At 38.1% G+C, this 22415-nt stretch overlaps 1 pseudogene; it reads right to left on the bottom strand.

The window, feature by feature from the left end:
- Nucleotides 1-12213: 12213 nt before the first annotated feature.
- Nucleotides 12214-12299, bottom strand: LOC120102753 (U2 spliceosomal RNA; annotated as a pseudogene).
- Nucleotides 12300-22415: the final 10116 nt, after the last annotated feature.

Here is a 22415-nt window from a genome sequence, read left to right as displayed (position 1 = left end):
TGGGCCAAATGCCTGACCTGAGGCAAAGGTGACTTAAAATGAACCTTGGTAGAAGTGCAAACAATGGGAGAACCCAAACTTATTTTGATTCCTGATAATTTACAAAATTGGTCATTCACTTAATTGATTTTTAGCAAATTAGCTTTAAGGAAATTATTCATTTGCCAAATTGGCTTTCAGCAAAAGGGCTGTCTGTTAATTGGCTTTCTATGCATTATTTTATGTAAATTGGTCTGATTCCTTTCTAATATAATGTTTGAAATTAGGAGACATTTGTTCTCATTCTAGAAATCATCAGTGGCCTCAAGAAGGTTGAGATATTTTTTGGAATATTGCCTGTCAATAGTAGTAGCTCTCAAGGTGGTCAGAAATAGACTTGCTTTCTTGGATTCAATACCCAATTTTCTGGATTGACCTTACTTGAAAAAGTATATGTAGAAACCCCTGATCTCCAAGTAATTGCTTCAAAGTGTATGCCTCCGAACTCACTCTACCATGCAATGTATTCTACCAAGCACAAATATTCACTGTGCTTTAGCTCCCTGCATTCCTAACAACCTCTATGCATTACAATACTGTGAATATAATCTAAAAAGATGGTCAGATTTTTGTGGTGGTTGGAATATGCTAGACCCAAGGAGTGGCATTATTATGTGGTATGGCCTTGTCATTTCCATAGACATGAATACTACCAAAGTGGTTCCGCCATGTTATTTGAATGTATAAATATTTTCCCTTGATGGAGACCCCTCAAAATTATCTACTCACAAAAGGGTTAATTGCACCTTCCCTCTATTAGAGGGCAGCATGGACTAAAGAATAAACTAAAGGTCTGACCTGACTCAAAGGAATTTTTCAAGGCAGACAGGTTGTTGTTCAACCAGTCACTCACAGAGTAGGGATGTCTTTAGTGGGAAATAAGTGCAACTATTTCTAGCTCTAGAATTTTCCTACTGACTCTGAGAGATCTGTATGTTCAAAGGCTGTTACCATGGGGTAGCAGCAAAATGCATCTTTGGTTATTTATGGACAAGCATGTGGGAACCCAGAAAAGAGATAACAGTGACCCCAGAGTAAATAGCAAGCTAAAATTACGTCATGTCACATCAGCCAAATGAACTCATCAATGCTGCTTTTGTTTTCTTTGAATGATGTCCCGTCTGAACACCTGATTTCGGTGACATTGCAGATCGTACAGACAAGTACTGTAGTTGGATCAGATGGGCATTCAAAATACCATGGCTCTCACTTTGCTAAACAACCTTCAGTCCATGGTGACATTTAATACACACTCAGGTTAAAGAAGAGAACACTGATGAAAAGATATAAAATCTACCTATTTCTGTTGAAAGGAGAATTCAACATCCTTAACAGCATTTTTTAAAGTCATTTTTTTCTTCTATATAAAGGAAAATGCCTGGCTGTTAATTCTTGAGCAGAATATTATGCAAGTTTTCAACTAGAGATATCTCTTAAACAGGAATCTGGATCCCCCATAAATCAATGCTTTCTACTCAGTTTGGACACAACTCTACTCTTGTTACGTTATGAACTAGTAAAGAAAATAATAGGTAAAATTTTGTTCAAAATATAATTATTTTGAATATTTTAAAATAACAAATAAAAAGCTTTTTAATGAGTTCATCATGTTTGGAGGAATGTTAAGTGTTATTTTTCAATTATATGATTAGAATTTAAAAAACTATCAAGTCTTCATGCAGTTACTCCATTACTATAAATGAGTCTGGGTTACCATTGGTTTTGGCTAAGTTCTCTTCAAAAAAATAGCCTTCTAATGCATTATAAATTACTATAAATTCTGCTATAATTAATACAGGAGGATGCAAATTTACATGTATTCATACTCGGGCAAATTATGGCATATTTTATATAAATTACACTTTCTGTTATTGTTTTTGAAAGGCAAGGAAAAACAGCCAAAGCCTTGCTACACTGAGCTTTTAACTGTACCTGCTATGCAAACATGCACAGAGTTTTTTTTTAATGAAATGAAAACAAAATAGGCATTTTCTGGTCTAATGAGCTATTTCCATCAAAATAAATTCCCCAAATGGAAGTATTACATGGCTCATGCTAAGCATAACAAAAATGCTTTATGTATTTTCAGAAGGAAATATAGAACTTTGAAAGCCAAACATAGGGCTGCAACACAGTTTCAATAAATGTATTCTTCACTTCTAATCAGAGAAGCACCCAGGAGCCCTCAAAACAAGCAACATGAATACAGGCTCGAGAGGAAAAGAGAAGTTCAGCAATGGCTGAGTCTCCTACTGATCAAAATAACAGCCATGCCCCGAATGCTGAGTTTTATTATCTGTTGTAGAATGTCTCAAGGTCAGTTATTTCAGTGAGATTGGAAATTTTTTTCAGCTGTTTTTTGTTTAGATATTCCCAAAATACCTTTTATGATTTATGGAATATCACTAAAAACATCCAGGGAGATGGCATCAAATAAATAGGTATTGTTTTCCTCATTAACTACCCAGCTCTCATTAATTCCTAAGTGAAACAACATATACTCAAACCCTTAGTAACATACCAGATATGTTAGAAAACCAGGACCAGTTAAACCCCAGAGTAGTGTTGCTGCTAGAGATCATTTCTAGAGAATCCTAAGACACCCTGACATACACAATTTGTTGTTTGTTTTGTTTTTATCCCAATGTGATTCCACAGGAAGTTTTGTTCCAAGCATTTAGTGAGGAGCAGTTGTTAGAGGATAGCTCAATGGTGAAGTACTTGCCCACCATTCATGAAGTCATGCAATCTATTTCCAGTAATTCAAAAAGAAGAAAAATCAGTTAGAAACAACAATTCTGCACACATTACATCTATTTTGTTTTGTATTTTCAAAATCACAGTTCTTGACATCTTGAAGATGATTTTTTTTTTCTTACTATTGCATCAGCGGCAGAGGCTTGTTAAGAACTGTAAGCGAGCATGCAGTTTGAGCTGGCTTCCTTTGAATGCAGTAGAGAAGGTCCCACTTGAAGGGTAACTTGTACTCAATTCTATTCTTTGTAATTCTGTTGCACTGTGGCCAGTGTAGTATCGACTTTGGAGAACTTAGCCAAATGTGGGCTTTGCACTGTGAGAACTCATAGACGAGGTGGCTAAGTGTTCTTCCTTTCATGTTCTCTGCACTGAGAAGCACCCAGTCAAGTGGGCAATGACAAAGAAGAGCTTGAGGTACCATTCACACTGACAAGTCATAGGGTCAGCACATTTCCCAGAAGGGAGCTTCCCAGCACCTCTAGCAATTGTTCAGTCCACATCACAGTAAATGCTAAATCTCTGGGCCTGGGGTTGCAGGCTTCCATTGAGGAGATGACACAGCAAGTGACACCAAAAGAAAGCCCAGCCTACTGACAAAGAACTGAATTCTTGTTTTTCTTCTGAATCTCGGGGCATTTAAAGATATTATGTAAGCTACAGTCTACAAATAAATACTGTGCGGTATAACATGATTGTGGAACGTACACGTGGTTCTTGATGTGATATGAATGTAACTAAGAAACAAAGGAAGGAAAGAAGACAGGGAGGAGGGAGGAAGAAAGACTGGAAAAGCTGACTAACCAATTATGTCCAGAGCTTGGGTGTTGTAATAGATATTGCTGGCTTGTTAAGTCCTCATACAGAGAAACAATTTTGGGCAGCTTGCTAGAAGAAACAACCAAACCACATCTGGCCACTCCACACCCTCCACATATCTCTTCCACATGCCCTTTCATGCACACCCTCACACATACCCTCACACACACAACTCTCACACACAGCCACACACACCCTCACATACAGCCTCACACACAGTCACACACATACACACAGCCTCACACACCTCCATACATACCTTCGCACACATCCTCACACACAGACTCACACATACCTTCATACAAACCCTCACACACCCTCACACATAGCCACTCACAAACACACACATACACACACACACACACACACACACACACACACACACACACACACACTCACACACACACACCATGAACTCCTCTTAACAGAGAAGAATTGTTTCCATAGTGGTTGCTGCCTAAGAGTTCCTCTCTCCTGGATGCCTCCTCTGGGTCTTCTGAACGCCATGCTGAAATAACAGATAATTTTATTTAGGTTGGTTTTCTTTTCTTTTTTTTACTTTCTTTTTTTTTAAGAAACCAGTAACTTTGATGATTTCTCTAAGGTGGGAGAGAGCATTGAACTCTTAAACTATTAGAAGAGAACTGTAATAATCAGTCAGACCATCCAAGATGATGACCAGCCTAGAAAGAAGGCACCCATGACAGCCAAGTAAAATAAAACTATTTTTGTCACTGTGCTCTCTGAGAAGACATATGTGTTCCAGCCCCATCCTCAGCTCATGAATGATTCCTCCTCCCCAAGTCAAGTCTGGCTCCTTTTTCTCTAGTCTTAATAAGGTGAAAGATGGTGGGAAAAAAATAGAAAAACACTCAAGTCAATTTCTGTACTTGCTTAAGATGGCAATTCTTACTGTAATTCACAAATATATATATATATATATGGCTAAATAAAAAATGTTAAAGCTGATTAAATAAATAATATTCATCACTTTTTCATATCAGAAATATCCTCCCACCTTAGCATAATGCTTCCTTTATGGCAAATCTCTCATTTTTTCTTTTATGTCTAATCAATAAAAATAATGTATTTATTTAAATATGTCTATATTTTAAGCCGTGGTTAATACCTGATACAGATTTCAACTTGGAAGCAACTAGCAAAACATTTTGATGCACTTTATACAGTGAATGAATAGGAAATATTTCCTTTAGGTCCACTCAGCATCATTTCTTCCCAGCATGTTTTCCAGAGGCTTTCTTTTTTTTTTTTTTTTTTGACTTTTTTTTTTATTAACTTGAGTATTTCTTATATACATTTCGAGTGTTATTCCCTTTCCCGGTATCCGGGCAAACATCCCCCTTCCCCCTCCCCTTCCTTATGGGTGTTCCCCTCCCGACCCTCCCCCCATTGCCGCCCTCCCCCCACCAGTCTAGTTCACTGGGGGTTCAGTCTTAGCAGGACCCAGGGCTTCCCCTTCCACTGGTGCTCTTACTAGGATATTCATTGCTACCTATGGGGTCAGAGTCCAGGGTCAGTCCATGTATAGTCTTTAGGTAGTGGCTTAGTCCCTGGAAGCTCTGGTTGCTTAGCATTGTTGTACATATGGGGTTTCCAGAGGCTTTCTTAAGGGTAAGGTAGATGAAACCCCTTCCTTTATAAAAACAAACAAATGAATATCATCAACAAAAACAAAAATAAAGAAAAACGGGAAAATAAGGCATCAGAAGTAGGAACGTATTTGTAATATTTGCCTAGGAAAGAATCAAAGTGGCCCAATTTATGAAGCATCTTCAATTGGATTTTTGTTTGAAGAACAAAGTAGAAAGAAAACTAAACTGAAGAAAAGGTCACTAGAGAACACTGGCGTTTGGAGTGTGGGCATTATCAGGAGAGACAGGGTCTGTGGGAATTGTGAGAAAATGAAGGTTAGTGAGGAAGAACCTCTAAGAGATGCTGAAAAAAGGAAAGCTATAGTTAACCTCAAGATTTGCAGGCGACAAGCCACAAAGAAGGAAGGCCAGGCAGTCCCGGACACACACAGCAGACGGTGCTTGTGAGACAACGCTGGTTAAGGTCCCACTTTACTATGTTGACTCTGTGCAACACCACGGCCAAAGGGATTGGGTACCGCTATTTTATTTCTGTCATTTGAAATCTGTCACATATCTTACATTGAGCCTCAGCTTTCAACTCTGGGTAAACATTCTCTGTAGAGCTGATGTGTTTTTGAGGTCTCCCTTGTTTAAAATCTTAGAAAATCTCTGCAGATGCAGTAACGACTGCAAGAGTACTTCATTTGGGATGATGCAAAACTGAATGCATAGAGTATGACCATGTGCAACTGGTTGATGGGATTCCATAACAAGAGTAGTTAGTGTCTAATGTTACAACTATCAATACCTCTTTTCCTTAGATCCTTGTAAGTGATGATCTTAAGTGGGTGCAGAATTACCTGAGAAGATCAGTGAAACTCATTTGGGTATGACTCCGGAGGTGATTAATCAAAGGTGAAAGACCCATCCTGAGAGTGCTTGACAGCATCTAATGGATTGGGAATCCAAGTGTCATGACCATGGGGAAAAGAGAGAGAAAGATAACTACTGTCAGTTTCCCCTCTCCCTTTTTTCTTTCTGCTCTGATGAAAGCTGCTTCACCAGATTTTCCCCATCATGAGAGGCCAAACCCCATTGAAATATGATCCCAAATAATTCTGCCCTCAAATAGGCTATTTTCTAGTGCACTATTCTAATTCAGTCATGAGGCCGTATTCCCAGACTTCTTTTAGACATGAACCTACTCACGTTCTTTACAATAAGATTGCTGAAATGGATGCTGTTACCATTTACAATGTCAAGAGGGAAAATGAAGACAGAAAGTTTAGAAAACCCAACCAAGCTGGAAAAACCAGAGACTTCATTAAAGCATGAAATGCTCTAAGTGTTGAATAATGCACGTGCAATGTTGCTATTATTAATTTCCATATCAGACCTTATTCTAAGTAAGGTTTATAATAGACAACATTGGTAAGCCACCAAGCAATTTCTTTAAAAACTCTGAGCGTCTCCTTCTGTTGTTGTTTCCTTACGCTCAGCTTTGGCAAAGATTCGCTTCACTTTAATAACAGGACAGAATCAAGACAAGTCCGAATTCTAATAATGCCACCCACTGCATGTGTAAATGACATCTCCTATCCTAGACCTAAATGCTTTGTCCATTCTCTTCTGTCAATTCCCTTGACGCATGGCTTTCTTATGGTCATAATATTATTTTGTGCTTCCTATTCAGAATTGAGCATTGGCTCTGCATTCCTGTTTCTTGGCTTGGCCTCTTGAAATACCTCCCTCCCTTTGTGTTTCCATGGGCAGTCCTGTTTACTTTTTTCCAGCATCCCATGGTCTTTCTTTGCAGTTTTCAAACACAGTTCTGAATGTGGAATCTTTCATGCTGAACCAATATGATGGTGAGAGTGGGGGTTGGAGGCGTTTCTCCATGAAACTAAGAAAGAAGAACTCGAAAATGTTTTAATAAACATTTTATTCTTAGGGCTCTTTTATTTGATATTAGTAACATTAGACTAGATAATGACAAAAAACACCGCCCCCTCAAAAGGAAGTGATGACTGTAAAGAAGGAAGTTAATACTTGGCTGTTCCTGTGGCTTCATCAAGTCCCCAAATTCTATTTCAAGAAATGAGCTGCTTGAGGCAAAACATTATGCTGTGGGAACGGTAGTTTGAACGGGTTCATTCCAGGGCTGTGATTAAAGCCAGGCTTTAAATTTAAGCCATTGTCCTGATATTAACTCTGTCGTTTACAAGCTGTGGAATCTGGGGCGAACTACTCATCTGTCTTCTACGTAGGTGAAAAGCTAGCCCCTAACTTGAACTCAGATACTTGAGCCAGTGTTTACATAGGAATAATCCAAATGAAGGTGTCCTCACTGGGTAATGCTTTTTATTTGTTTGACTGATGTAAGCAAAGACTCTCCTAATAGATGCGAAAACATGTTAAAAATACTATAAAATATGGTTATCATCAAACATGTAAGGAAACGAGCAGCAGATGGAGTTATTAACCTCAGGGCACTAGATCCTGTTATTCAAATCATGGTCATTACACATAGTGATAGAATGTAAAATACAAAGAGTTGCTTGGATAATGTTTGTGAAACCAGGCATTTTATTCTAGAAGCATTCCTCAGATGATAAACCACTGGTTTATAAATGGCATACTCTCAGAAAATGTTCCTATTTACAAGGCACTCCTTCACAATATATATTTACCAGAGAGTCAGGCCATAATCTTGGAATATAAATTTTTAAAATGAATATTATAAAAAGTCTAAAAATAACCAATGAAGCAGATCGAAACCATCCAGTACCTGTAATAAAAGTCACACAAACATCTGCAGCACAAATCGGGCTGGTATTTTATATACTCTATAGGCAGTAACTGTTCTGTTTTATTGTGTAAACTCATTTCTAGGTACTCCTTATAAATCAGAGCTCTGATTCAATATATCATAACACTGTCCTGTAAAATCTTTTTGAGTCATGCTTTGTTGACCTTACCATCATAGGTGTTTATCAAACACTCACCAAACCTGGATTGTACAATAAATATTTATGAACTGTTGTTGTCAAAATTTAACTAGCTGAGGTCAAAACATTTTAAAGATACCAAAATATTTCCACACAGTGTGAGGTCACAAAGACATTGAATCCATACTTTCACAATCACACGAATTCCCCTGCTACTTTCTTAAGTAATTTTTTTATCAGAAAAAAGAAAGCATTTTCGGTCATTCTAATGAGGTGTTTGCTGATAAGGGAACTAGAGAACTGTGGACAAAGTGTTACGCCAGAGCAAAATTAGATCCCAACCATGTCCTTCAAATGGATACCCTTTAAATATTTTTCACTACATTCTCAAGGTACAGGCCATAATTTTCATAGGGGATGTTTCAGAAAAAGAAGGATCCATCACTCTGGGTAGTTACACACTCTAACATAAACTGTATAGTTTCCTCTTAGGCTAGGTACATGCCAATTAGCTAAGCCATAGAGACACACCCACTGTATATAGGTAGCTAGCATTCTATCTGTACATGTTCTCTCTCCCCTTTGTTGGGTATCAGCTAATGTCACCATTGGGTCCTGGGAGCCTCTTGTCTTCCTGGCATTTGGGGCTTTTGGGTGACTACCCCCAGTTCCCCATTCCCCATTGCTACACATTGCTGTTCAATTTCCTGACTTCTATATATCTCCTCCATCTCCTTCCATACCTGATCCTGTCCCCCCTTCCCCCCTCCCCATCCTTTCTTCCTTTAAAGTCCCTTCCACCCTCTACCTCCCATGCTTATTTTTGTTCCCCATTCTAAGTAGGACTAAAGCATCCACACTTCGGTCTTCCTTCTGGAGCTTCATATTGTCTGTGAGTTATATTGTGTGTATTCTGAGCTTTTTGCCTAACATCCACTTATCAGTGAGTACATACCATGTGTATTCTTTTCTGACTGGGTTACCTCACACAGCAAGGAAATACAGGGACAAAGAGTGGAGCAGAGAGTGAAAGAAAAGTCATCCAGATACTGCCCAACCAGTGAATCCATCCCATATGCAGACGTCAAACTCAGACACTATTACTGATGCCAAGGAGTGCTTCTTGACAAGAGGCTAATATAACTGTTTGTAGAGAGGGTCTGCCAGAGCCTGACCAAGAGAGATGGGAATGCTCCCAGCTAACCATTGGACTGATCACAGGGACCCCAATGGATTAGTTAGGGGAAGGACTGACGGAGCTGAAGGGGTCCTATCTGTCATCAATGGCAGGGGAGGCCCTTGGTCCTGTGAAGGCGTGATGCCCCAGTATAGAGGAATGTTAGGGTGGTGAGGAAGGAGTGAGTGGGTGGGAGAGGGGACATCCTCATAGGAGCTGTGGGAGGGGGTTTGTGGAGGTAGAACTGGGAAAGGGAATAACATTTGAAATGTAAATCAAAAATTTTTTTAAAAGAAGCAAAACATGTAAACAAATTGTATGGATATGATAATTAATAACTGATTTCTAAAAAGGCTATTTCTTCAACAATTTATTGGACATTTCTCCCAGTTTAATCTTAATTTTGAATTATGAACATATTAGTATGTTTTTCCTAATATAAAAATAATCTGAGTTGGATTACTTCAAAGGAAAGAGATTTACTTAGTTCACAGGGTTGTTTTTTTTTTTTTCATTTGTTTCTGAATTAGTTCTTTATTTAAAGGCTTGGTTTTACTCTGTAGAACAAGCTGGCCTCAACTTCCCGGTCCCTCTGCTTTGGCTTTGCTGTGTCAGAGAATTTTCTTAGGGATTTGAAACAGATATCTTTCACCCAAGAAAGAAAATCCCTAACAGACCAAGGTAACCACTGACACAGTCTCCAGTTTGGTGAAGCAACAGTTTCCTCTGGCACTTCTGTCAGGAGTGTGAGTGACAGGTTACTTATAGGGAAGAAGTAAAAGCAGCTGCTTCCCTGGAAGCCACACCCTCAAATGAATAACAATACGTGAAAGCTGTAGCCTTCCATCCCTGTGCCCTTTGCAGCCGTTCAACCATTTCATAGTCCAAGAAGTACACTAGAGTTCAGTCTCTCCTTTTGGCAAGGGTTTATCCTTTTTTAGACCCTAGGGAAGGCACATAGCAAATAGTCCAAGTTTCTGCTCTCACAGACACATCATCTTAGTTTACCTCCTGGGTCTCATTAGCTTTCTCCTCTTCTAAGGGGACATTTCAATTCTAAGGAAATTGTTACATAACAGGCTACCCAAATGCTTGGATTATAGGTAGAAACCGCTATGGCTAAGTGAGTTCACTGTTTTTAAGTCTGACATTCTAAAAAATATAGCATTAGAGCTAGAGAGAGCCTGATGACAGATGAAATTATGACAGGAATATATATATACTGTAGCTTAGTTGATATATATGAGAAGAGAAGAAGAGGTGAGAGCTCAAGGAGAGACAGGAAGCCAGAGAGCTGTTGAGCATTTTACAGTAGCTCTTTTTTTTCCCTTTTTTTAAGAACCACTTTTAAGAACTTCAAGACTGAGTCCATCTCATCTAGGAGCAGCAGCCTCAGTGACTTAAGGACCATTTTCTAGATCTTACTGCTTCTTAACATTGACAGAATGAGAACCAAGCCAGACACAAGAACCCTAAAACTCTTTATTGTTAATCTCAATTAAAAAATCCTTCTTTCTCTTTTAGAATGGAAATAAAAATAACTATATAAATAATAAAGACAGTGCACTTGTTCACCCAAACTTTTCCTTTCTAGGAAAAATGTTACTACTTACTCAAAAGATTCTTCAAGGGGATAAAAATAACACTGTTGAGTCAATCTAATCTTTTCCTTTAAAAAAATAAATGGCCTAGAACTGTAGCTTAGTTGATAGAGTACTGCTGTTAACAATCAGGCTCCACTGTGGCCAGCCAGAGGAGCCTGGTGACAGCAGGACACATCATCACTAGCTGCAGAGAAAGGCAGCACATTCCTACTGTCAACTCAAGTCACATGTCCACCTCCTCGGCATGCACCACATCCCTGATAAAAGGCCCCATTTCTCTTCTCCTCCACACCTCCTTTTTTTGTCTTTCCTCCACCCATTGGCAGTCTTTGTACCCCCTTCCCCTTCCATGAGTAAATCTCCCACGGGAAACCTGCCACATGGTGTGCCTTTATGGATCCCACCTCTTAGATCCAACAACTGTCCTGGGCTGAACAAGGCCCTGACTTAACCCTAGCACCTCACAAAACAGGTGTGGCGGCACATGTCAATAATCCCAGTTTTGAGGAGGTGAGCTCAAGAGGATCCAAAGTTCAAGATTTCTATGCTGTCCTTAGTTATAACAAGTTCAAGGGCAAAAGTGTTGTATTATTTATTTAATGCTATTCAAATTACCGTGCCAGCCGATGCACACATTTTCACCACCTGCCAAATGTTCTGGATTCTCAAATGAAAGACACACACAAACACAGCTTTATTTTCAATATATCCTAAACAGCTCAATGGCAGGGCCACTCCAAACATCCACGTTGTTAACACCTCACCTCAGATATCCCTGAATTATAACTCACTAAAAGCTGTATTTCTTCTAAGCTACCCCATACCCAAACAGAGGGGCCCCTGGGACCACTCTTTTTCAGCTCTTAACATGATTATATGCTCCCTCTTCTACAGCTCTCAACTCATGTCTTATTTCTTTCCTGACAATCATGAGTTTAACCTTCCTATTTCCCATGGTTCCCTTGCCCAAGAAATCTCAAGTCCTGCCTCTGTATTCCTGAACAGTCATTGGTCACCGACAACTTTATTTACCAATTAAAGTCAACTGGAGACAGGGACTCGCAGCGTCTTACCTATAGATGGACAGATTCCCATATAATTTGAGAACCCATTTAAGATAGTATAACCAATAAACTAAATCTACAACAAGAAAGGGAGAAAAAATAAAGAAAATTACAGAAGAGATAGAAATAAAAAGAAAAGCGGGTAAGAGGCAGTTCCCTAGGATACTCATTTTCAGAGCTGATGGAAAATTTTCTTCTAACACAGAATCAATGAAAGGTTCCAGTGTATTTTCCCTCGCTGAAGAAACTGATAAGAACAGATACTACACTTGATCTTAGCCAAAAGGCCGAGAAGCGATCCCTCGCTGAAGAAAAATAGAACATTGTAATCTCTTTCAATGTCTATCACTATGACCAATTTACAGGCAGCTAAATAGCCAGTTGTTATCAGTTCATTTGACCACAAGAAAATGTTTTTAAAAAGAAAAACACAAATAGCAATTTGGTCAGCTAATCGGTTGGATAGTTTGGCCAAAGTCAAGGAAGAAACTAATATGTTTCAATGAGTTTAGTATTTTACAATACATGAATAGCAATAAAAAAAAGGAAGGAAAAAAGGAGGGAGGGATGGAAGAAGGGAGGAAGGAAGGTAGGTAGGAAGGAAGAAGGAAGACAGATCAGTTCATGGGACTGTCATCCTAATCATACAATTCAAGAAACTGTGAGAAATTTTCTTCAGTTTTTGAGATTTCTTGGTAATTTCCCTTCAGTTCTACTTTATCATATCAAAGACATTTTCAATTCTATGATATGCATGTACTTCACTTCACATGTATTGCTAACTTTGTGGCAAAGCATACTCCCAGTCTCCAGGAAGGCAACTGAATCATGTGAGTACCTGTCTTTCCTGTAGTCATGATTTGTAGAAAACAAATAATAAGCTGTATTTTAATAAACATGCAACCACAAACTGTTAAGTGTCCTGAAGGCAGAGGACGCGCAGACATGCAAAAGCTTGGAGAAAAACATGATGAATACATTTGGGTTAGTAAAATAAAAATGAGGATAATTTAAATGGCCATGAATTTGGAAATAATTAAGTACATTCTAAGTGACGTATGGATGAAATAAGTTATTACAATTTTAAAACCAAAAGACCTACTCTTTTTGAAGGTTACGATAATTTGAAACATACTAGTTGTTAAATGCTTACTATATCCCTATTCTATGATAAGCATGTATATACCTTACTTTCGTTAAGTTTTATAACCCATAGGACACTTTCTTCCTTTGGTAGCAGTACTTTTTTGAGTGTGCCTATGCACCAATAAAACTGAAGAAGCAGACTCACATTTGTGCAAAACTGTATTGATTCATTGTGGAAAATATTTACCAAGAATCCACTGCATACCAGGTATTCCTCATGACATTTGGAATCCATCTGTGAATAAAACAAAATTCTCTTATTTCATAGAGTTACAGTATTCATAAACAAAAATAGACAAAAACCAATAAGGCTATTATAATTCTGTAATCCAGTTATGGCACAGAAACATACAATTTTGTAAGGAGATAGAATAAGGCAGACTAATTGAGGTTGAGAGACGTCTGTTTGTTTTAGGTATGTGTGATATATAGGTCTTTTAATGTCTTACAAAATGGATGAAGAGACCTTTCTTTAATGAAGGTGCCATGGGGACAGTAACTTTTCTACATACATGTAGGCATTTTCTACCTCCCACACCTAGATAATACTCCATCTAATATCTTTATTATACAACCTACCTTTATGTGGTTGCAAATCATCAAAGCTCAAGAACTGCTATAACAAAATAGTATAACTCGAATAACAATATATTTTTCATAGTTTTTAATGGGGAATGTGTGAGGTCAGAGTAATCCTGTCATGTAGTTTCTACTGTTAAACCATCAAGTGAATCTCCTTTCCAAATGCCTCATTTCCAAGTATCTTCACAGAGTGAGAAAGTCTGTCCATGTATGAGTGGAAGGAGTGCATAGTTGAGTCCACAACAGTCTGTTTGGAAAATTGATATTTAGTTGGTTTAAGTGTTTTGCATAAACCTTGGGAGAAATAGAAATAATAAGAATAACAATAGAAGTGAAAACTAACTAGAAATAAAAATGTTATTTAAAAGTAGTTATAAAATTATAAATATTATTTCTTGGGATACCCAAACAAAATCAACAACCACTAAAAAAAATCAGATCTTTTAAGAGTTTTTCAATTCTTGATCTATCAAATATTTCTTGTTTGGTTGGTTGCTTTTGTTTTTGTCTTTCAAGAAAGGGTTTCTCTGTTTAGCGCTGACCGTCCTGGTACTCTCTCTGTCTACCAAGCTGGCCTTGAACTCCAGAGTTCTACCTGAATCTCCTTCCTCAGTGCTAGGATTAAAGGCGTGGTTCACCATGCCTTGCTGGTCTATCAGATCTTAAAATCAAACTTTCTTTTGGTTATATTTATAATAAAAAAACTAAAATTTATACTCAATCTAATCCTATACTACAACTTTTAGGGTTGCTTCTAATGTCATTTGATCAATCACAGCGGCTTATATGAGAAATGCTGGATGAGATGAAGGATCAAGTTTGGCCCCATCAAGTTGTGGCTTAAATAACGAGCCATTCCTCTGATTTAAATAAAATCAAATCAGGCTGGTATCAAGTAAAACTAACTCCATTGGGTTCAGTGTTTAGCAAGAGTATGTGTTAAGTCTATTCTGTATAACTTCATAAACACTTGTTGATTTATTAGTTGTAAAGAATAAAATAAAAGCAAAGAAAAACTGAACTGAAACAATGCTGTTTCTATTCATTAACCTGAATCGTTACGTATTGGAAGAAATATTGGTAAATGATTGCGTATAATAACCCTGGCAAGCACAAAATACTTCAAGAGATTCAAGAAGTTTTAGGTACTGTCATTGTTCTGGTCAGTCTCATCAATCGGTAGCTGATAATAGTCTTACTGCTATTTACATATTGGTACTACACTGGCATGGATTTGCATAATGTATTGAGGCTCTATGCTCTAGAGGGTTGCACTGTAACATATTGGTGCTTAATGAACTCTGAAAAAATTGATTTTCCACAGAGTAAATTAAGGAATGCATTATAGCTGTTAAAGCAATCTTAAGGGAAATCTGAAGCTTCCACTGCAGCACCATGCTTAGTAAGTAATAAATTACATGTTATACTTATTTGCCTTAATTCATGCTAATTTTGTCCAATTAATGTATCACAGTAATTCAGAAGCCTGTCACAGGAGAGCTAATTATTTATTGGATTTTTGTGTTCAGCTCCCTAGGAGTCTACCAGCAAACAAACTTGAGACTGTCTTTCTCTTAGGTCCACAGTGACATTCTTATGTCTTACTGTGGGGAAGTAAGATTCTTGTTTCTGTTTCAAGTTTAAAAATGGATTATGAGGAATATTAGTTAGATTCTCTCTTGATTGGTAAAACAGTTTGACAGCCTGCCATTCCGTCAGGATAAGACTCAACTGTATGCTATCAAACTATTTCACCTTATAAGTGTGTATTTCAGAGCTTTGAAGGAAAGATGCAGTAAACTATTTTTATACATGAAAAGTTTCTGTTTAGTGTGTCATTTCTAGCTGTACATCCAAATCAACTTGAGAAAGTCAAGCATGTATCTCGATAATTTACAGCAGACATTTCCATTCTTTTGTTTTAATTCTCTGCATATTTCAGAAAATTGCAAAGATTTTCTAAATAGTTGTCTACCACACTTCCTTCGGCCCAATCTTGATTCAAAACCATAATAAGCCTGTGCTGTCCGAAAAGTATCAATTGAAAAAGGTTTGTACCCAACTTACACTTAGCAATTGATGTTAGCTTAACAATAATAGATTTTAGTTTTCTATGGCACACTGTAAATTCACAACATCCTAAATGAATTATTCATGATATTAATACGTACAATTCAGACCTATAAATAATGTGGCAGTTGCTAACTAATTTGCGCACCTTGTTAAGATGTGGACATCAGAGTTAAAGGGGGCTATGATGTATCATCTGTGAAATGTCTACTGTTTTTTCTGGACTTCTGAAACCTGGAACATTTTCAGTTATTGGTAGAAGGTAAGGAGACATTTGATCTAGTTCGTTCCCTCCTGCAAGTATCAGGAGAACACTTTTCTGCTGCTTCTCTCATACTTCATGCTGATAAAACATGGTCATATCTCTTTAAATTCATAAAACAGTGATGTTTACAAAGAAGGATTGTCATGGTGTTTCAGGTTAACAATAGTTAAATTATACTACTCTTTGTGTCCCACACATAAAAAGGAAAAGTAGATTTCCCCAACCCTGTTTACTTTGATGGGAAAAAATATTATTTTTCACTCACTTACTGACTCCCATAATCAATTATCTTCTAACTAACAAATATCAAATTGTATACAGTTTTACACCACAATATATTATTACTTCAAAAGAAAACTTTATCGTCACCATCAGTCAGCCATATTCCTACTGGCCATTTATATTACCCACTGAAAATTAGGGAGAATTTTTTATTCACTCTCTTCTTCATACACCAATACATATTGGGTGATGTTTTCTTTCTTTTGTTTTCATTTTTATCTATGCCTTAGAAAACTAAAATGACCATGGCATTCCTTCCTGATTTGGTTCTTTACAAGACAGCGGACTCATGAGTAACAGGAGTTCATGAGACCAAGCGTTCATACCATCATTTCAGCCTTTGTTAACATGGAAAACTAAAATCAATGGAAAGTAAAACAAATTATCTTGCTTACTACTGAATAAAAGCTCTCTGAGGAATAAGTAGTAGTGGGAAGAGGTGTCTTACTGGTTTTTATTATCCCTGCTAGCACGTCCATTCCCCAGCTTGCATATCCCTGTTGCCCATAAAGAGGAGTTTCTTTATGTAAATATAAAGTCTTCCTTACACTTCCTCCTCATCATTCTTCTCTGCCCAAGTGCTGACCAACCGCTAAATGGCAAAGGAAGCTCAAGTTCATGTGCTCTGTGCATGACGGACTACATTTGCTGCATTTCTGGAAACTGAAAAATCCCAGGTCATTAGTGAGATATAGTCAGACCAGAGAGTCTCTATTTTGCTAATTCTAGAAACATTACACCCCATATGAGAGCTGTTCATTCCAGCCCTTCACTAGCTAGGTCTCACTTGTGCTTGTGGGCTCCTTCTTCTGTTTTCTCTTGGTGCATTTGAACTGCTAGGGAGAAAATATGTTTCTGAAGCCTTCAGTTCATGAGGAGTCACAGTAGGTCTGACTGCTGAAGGCTATCTCAGCCTTGAATCCATTTCACTTTTAAAACACAGACACTCAACATAAATGATCCCCGAGCCTTCATGAGCTACCTTTTGTTTCTCTTCAAAATCATGGGTGACAGCATTACTAGATGATAGCAGGACTCTTCCTGCCTTGCTGCATATCATTCCAACAATGGAAACAATGGATAAAGTGTGTGTGTGTGTGTGTGTGTGTGTGTGTGTGTGTGTGTGTGTGTACTTGTCACACACTTATTTTAGTTATTTTCCACTTTCTTTTTGGTGACAAGGTCACTTATTGAATCTGGAGCCTATGATTCAGATAGATATGCAGGCAAGTGAGGCTTCAGGATCTGCCTGTCTCTGTCATCCTCTCAATGAGCAGTAGATTTGTGCATGTTGCACAAAACTCATCTTTTTACTGTGGGTGCAGAGGATATAAACTAAGATACATGTGTTGTAGCAGAAAGCATTATCTATTAAGCCATTTTTCAATCCTTCTTCTGCCAACTTCTTAAAGTTGCAGAGAAAATGTTCATTGGTTTAATTGGACAAATTTAAGGAACTCTTGTTCTTCCACTGATTGTTTCTCAAGGTGATAGGTGATAGTAATAGTAGCATGGGCTTTATTATATTATAGGAACATGTGGCTTTAGACCATGAACACCTTTCTAGCCTCCAAACAATGTTAACTATGTACTTGCTATTCACATCAACTCAAAGCATCTGACTTCTATAAACTTTACTTTGAGAAGGCTGAGCAAGCTGGGCCAGTCCCAATTCAGAAACTTCCAGGAAGAATCCTACAGACAAAACAGAAGGCTAAATTTTAAAGTAAAATCCACAACCTTCCTTCCCCAAATTCTTCTAGAAGTCAAACTTAGCAAGCTTTATTTTTAAGTGAAAGATAACAGACATAATTGGAACCCAAAATAACACATCTACCTTTAGAAAACTTGGTTGTCTGGCCTTTTGCATGTGTACACTGTAATGAGTAGTCAGTATTTACTCTCATTAAATGTGCTATGACAACAGGATTTTAAGGGAAATTTCATCATCTTCCGTTTTTCACTCTTTATAAATAATACTTGATCATTTCCACAACTGGATCTAGGTTAAGAACATAAAACTATCTCACAACACCATCAAATCATCCAGACCATTGATATCTGAAACTCTGATTACAATATTTGCAAGTTTACCAAAGAAATTCAAATGATGATCATATCTGAGAACATGTGAGTTAGAAGTCAAGTCTTGGGAAGCTGAGTGATAGCTTTCATGGCCATTGCTGTTGGGGTCCAAACTAATCAATCCCTATTGGTCCTTGGCTGCTGCTGCTCAGTCTTCCTGTCAGGATTCAGGCTTTTGGGTTTGTGATCATTTTTGAGCTAGCCTTGGCTAGCATCTGGAGTTATGTTCCCCTTTGGTCAGCTTATATGTGGCCTTGCCTATTTACAAGAAATAGTGTAGCAAGATGTTCTTTCAAATAGACTCTGACTGATCTCCAGCTCTTCACACAGTTCTTCAAAAGCTTTAGTTGAGTTCCAAAACAGTATGACTTCTTCATCCTCTTCCTACTGCAAAATTGAATAAAGGCATGCATGTCAAGATTTAAGAAGATTCTGGACTGATCACTGGACTTCTCTAAACACAATTCTAAAAGCCTGTATATATAGAGAGTATTCAGCAAGAATTTTCTCTGTATCAAAATATCTACTCCCTTAGAAGACAAGAAAGAATACAAATTCATAAATAGTAGAAGAGTCACCAACTGCCTGGTTTGTTGGCACTCAGTGTGCATTTGGTATAAATCTGATGATACCTACTGTCAAAAATTAGCACATATATTGAAAAGGCTTTTCTTAGGTCTTCTGTTTGAAATTTCCTATGTTTTTAATATCAAACTTGATAGGGTGGGGCACCATCCCTTCCAGTTATAGGAATGATATTAGCCTGTTTTTTTTTTTTCAGACTGTCTGTTTCCTGGAGTCTGTTGAACTGCTTAAACAGATGAGCCTCCCTTAGGCCTCCTTGCTCTGCTGCAGTGGCAGCTGAAGAACCAGATTCAGATCCTCTTCAGTCTAATGACAGGGGATGAATGGCGTTTTGGCAATAAACATACCCCACATCTGAGGCCATGATTTTAGAATGAGTGGATCAGGCCATCCAAGTTTACTTTATAGTTCTATGAACATGTGTTTTCATTTTGTTCAACCCTTTGAGTGTGCCACTATCAGAACTAACTCTCAAATTTAAACCCTCCTTTTTAAAAATGCAATTGTCAACAGGACATGAATTGGCACTTTTCACATAAAAAGTGCTCTTGCTTTAATAATTCCATCCTTGCATGGAGGAATGAGCATTGGATTTGGAGTGCTTAAGTGATAACACCTTCCTTTTTTTCTCAGACCTTCCATCTCTAGAGTATTTTATGTTGCTCTAGCTATACCCGATTATTATTTTCAGTATCTCATTCCTCGCTTTAGTATAAAAGTATCAATGTTTCCCACTACAATCTACATACCCATACCAGATACAAGACCCTTTTCCATCCTGCAGTTACAGACCATGCCTCAGAGGTGGCATAACTATTATGCCTGCCTAGAATTCTCTTCTCACAGGCATCACCATGGCTCCTCCCCTCCTCCTCTTTTCCCTCCTTTTCTTCTTTATAAGAAAGGCTTTCCTTAACCATGCATTGAAAAATGTTATCCACACATAGTATTCTATCTTGTCCCTTCCTTTAGTTCTTGCCTCTTAAATCAATCTAACCTAATGAATGTTTTTACTTTTCTTGCATTTTTGTTAGATAATCCCTTGAAGTAAAAGAGTACATTTGCATATGGAATTTTAGGCAACTTAGAAGGGTTTTAGTGTACATAAAATATCAGTAATCCCAATTTTTTCTGACACTAGGTTGCTGTGACCATTAAATAGATAATACAGAATACATAAATGACTTTCCCTGATATGACATTCCTGGCACATACTCTTATAAATATTATGTAGCATGCTTCCCTTCTTAATCTGTAAAGTGGAAATGGTAGCACCCGTTACCTGCCGTGAGTGATTCGTGGCTGTCAAAGATAAACTGGGACTATTCACTGAGTTGAGAGGAGGGAAGGACTTTGAAGATGCAATTAAGCTAAAGATCCTGAAATAAGATTATCCTGGACTATCTGAGTAGGTTCTAAATTAAATGACAACTGTACTGTTAAGACTTATGTGGGATAAAAACTACAGGGGACAGGAGCCGCCAAAGTGACAGGAAGAGGTCAGGGTGAGGTAACTCCACCTTAATCATCCTGGGATCCCCCCCCAAAAAAAAAAACAGAAGATACCAAGAAAAACACTCTCTCAGAGCCAGAAGTACCGTACACTTGGCTGGATTTGGGTATTTTAGATTCAGGAGGTAGGAGGTATGGTATCATGAGTTTTCACTGTTGTAAGTTTCCAGAGACATGATAATTTGTTATGGAAGTCTTTATTATTACAGCTATAAGACTCTAACACATTATCTAGTAGAATCACTGTGAAGAGAGAAGAAGGTGATATGTGATCAACTCCTAGTGATAACATAATGAACAAATAAGCAATCGTCATTGTTGTGATTGTTATCAACCAAATTCCAACTTGCTTTCAATATGGAGCGACTCAAAGAATTCCATGGAAGAGGAGGCAGAAAGAGTGAGTGTTAGAGCCAGATGGAATGAAGGTCACCAGGGACACAAGGCTCTCGAAGTGAACTGAGCAAGGCTCAGATGAACTAGAGAGAGTGACGCAGCAAGAACAGCAGAACATATATGCATATGTATGTATATTATCTTGGGGCTCTTTTCCTTCTGTTGGTTTCCCTTTTCTAACTTCACTGTGATGCCTTTTATTTTGTCTTATTATATTTCATTTTCTTACATTTTGTTTTTTCTCTTTGTAGCCTGTTCCTTTCTAATGAGAGGTGGGAACAAAACAGATCTCGAGAGAGGGGACATGGAGAGGAACTGGGAGGAGTAGAGGGTGGGGAAACTGTAATCAGGATATATTGTATGAGAAAAGAATCCATTTTTAGTAAAAGAGAAAGAATTTTTTAAATCTTAGTTAAATAATACACGGAGTCACAAGTTCTCCAATTTGGTTAACATCATAAAGTACAGCAACCTCTCATTTTGGCTAAGTTTTCCTTTTCAACTTTAAGCTAATTTGTTTTCCTTTCAGTGTTATACAGCAATGTCTGTAGGGCTTTATTGCCCTGTTGACAACTTTTACTGTATCTGTGGTTCTAGGCCCCAAGATTCCAGAGCAAAGGGCACTAGAGCAAAGTGAGTGTACATTGTCTTCTGATGTTCCAAAACACACATTAACGTCAGTCTGAAAGTTTAGTAAGCTTATCCATTCTGTTTGTTTCTTCCAAAGTGTTTTAAATTCCCAGAATCACCATTTTATGAATTTATTGTAACACCTAGAGCAATGTTTTGGAGATATTGCTTTTAAACCTGCACTCTAACAGTATCTCTCAGTGATAAGCTTAAATGAGGAATTGTCTCCTTTATCAGTGTGTGTCATGCAGAATAAATAACTTTCTAAGGTACTTTCTAGCCACAAACTGCTCCTAGCTATGCTCTGCAGCCTTCTACAAACCATCCAGGTCATCCTCGTGTGGATGACCATTTTGCCCTGCCTGCTCAGGACTGTGGCCTGGTATTTTAGGGAAGCACCCAATTAATTGGTTAAAAAAGAACAAAGCAACTCAAAGCATGACAATTGAGCCACAGAGCTGAACCACAGGTGCACACCAGGGGAAGAAGTGCTATGCGAGGCATCTTCTTCACCTTCCAGTCAGGAGGCATTGCCCTGAGCTCTCCATCCAATAAAGCCTTTTGGGGGGAAAGTGAGGAAGGAGGGAAAGCAGAGAGTAAATCACTGACCTCCTGATTCTCAGGAGGCCAGGATTACGGTAAGAGAGAAAATCAATCAGGGAGTTGCTCCATTTCTACTTCCTTATTAGAAAAGGACCACACAGAGTGAGCATCGGTTAACACAGTACAACTGTGAAAACAAGATGTTGGCAGGACGGAGAGGTGTGAGCAGGAAGGTGAGGAGGGCATATTTGGAAGTAGTCCACCTCATTTTCCCTGGGAATAGTTGGTGAGCCAGTAACATAAATCAAGAGAACGCTTC

The sequence above is a fragment of the Rattus norvegicus genome, chromosome 4 (assembly GCF_021556685.1).
Source record: "Rattus norvegicus strain SHRSP/BbbUtx chromosome 4, alternate assembly SHRSP_T2T, whole genome shotgun sequence".
Lineage (NCBI taxonomy): Eukaryota > Metazoa > Chordata > Mammalia > Rodentia > Muridae > Rattus > Rattus norvegicus.
Note: the sequence above shows the minus strand (reverse complement) of the source record. Positions and strands in the feature narration are given on the sequence as shown.